The sequence below is a fragment of the Sinocyclocheilus rhinocerous genome, unplaced genomic scaffold (genome assembly GCF_001515625.1).
Source record: "Sinocyclocheilus rhinocerous isolate Xijiao unplaced genomic scaffold, SAMN03320098_v1.1 scaffold4346, whole genome shotgun sequence".
Classification (NCBI taxonomy): Eukaryota; Metazoa; Chordata; class Actinopteri; order Cypriniformes; family Cyprinidae; genus Sinocyclocheilus; species Sinocyclocheilus rhinocerous.
Genome location: NW_015653826.1, coordinates 1 through 990, shown reverse-complemented (window position 1 = coordinate 990; position 990 = coordinate 1).

The window sequence follows — 990 nt, the reverse complement described above, 5'->3', positions numbered from 1 at the left end:
GGGGCGACAGGGACAGCCCGGAGGGCAGGACCTCGTACTGATATGCTCGTCCTTCGAACGCGAACCGCAGAAATGGTCTGCGGCGCGGAAGGATCGACACATGAAAGTACGCATCCTTCAGATCGATTGCTGCAAACCAATCTCAAGGATGGATGCACCCGAAGATGCGTTTCTGCATCAACATCTTGAACGGTAACCGGCGAAGGGCCCGGTTCAAGATACGCAGATCCAAGATTGGTCGTAACCCACCGCCTTTCTTGGGCACAATGAAGTAAGGGCTGTAAAACCCTGTATTCATATCGGCTAGAGTGACCGGCTCTATCGCATCCTTCGCCAGTAGGACTGCGATCTCCGCACGCAAGACAGGAGCATCGGCCGCCTTCACTGTCGTGACGCGGATGCCACTGAACTTGGAGGGATGCCGGGCAAACTGAATCGAATAGCCGAGGCTGATGGTCCGCAGAAGCCAACGAGACGGGTTGGGTAGCGCTAGCCAGGCACCCAGATACCGTGCAAGTGGGACCAGCGGAACCACCGCCATACCCGCAGTGGGGCAGCAAGGTGGAACCCAGGGACCCAACTCGAGCGGCTTGTGAGCGGACCGAAGTGGGGTCTGAGGGGTCTGAACGCTTACCTGGTTCCACAGTTTGAGGTGCGTGAATAGGGCCTTTGTTGACGCTCTCGAACTGCCCGCTGCTGCCTGCTGGCGATGGAGGAGGATGAGTGTGGTCCGGTGCTGGTCCGTCCGCGACTCTCCGTGCCCTCCTGGGACCCAGGGACAGAAAAAATTGCTCTCTCGTTTTTCCGCCCTCGGCGACGAGCAGGCTGGTGCGCTGCTGCCGGCGGACGGGTGGAGGCAGCAGCTGCCCGCCGGGGCAGGGTGTGACGACACGCCTCAGTCTGCTTCTGTGTAGCCGAGAGCTGCTGGGCCAAGCTCTCGACCCTGTCGCCGAAGAGGCCAGTCTGGGACACAGGGGCATTAAGGAACCG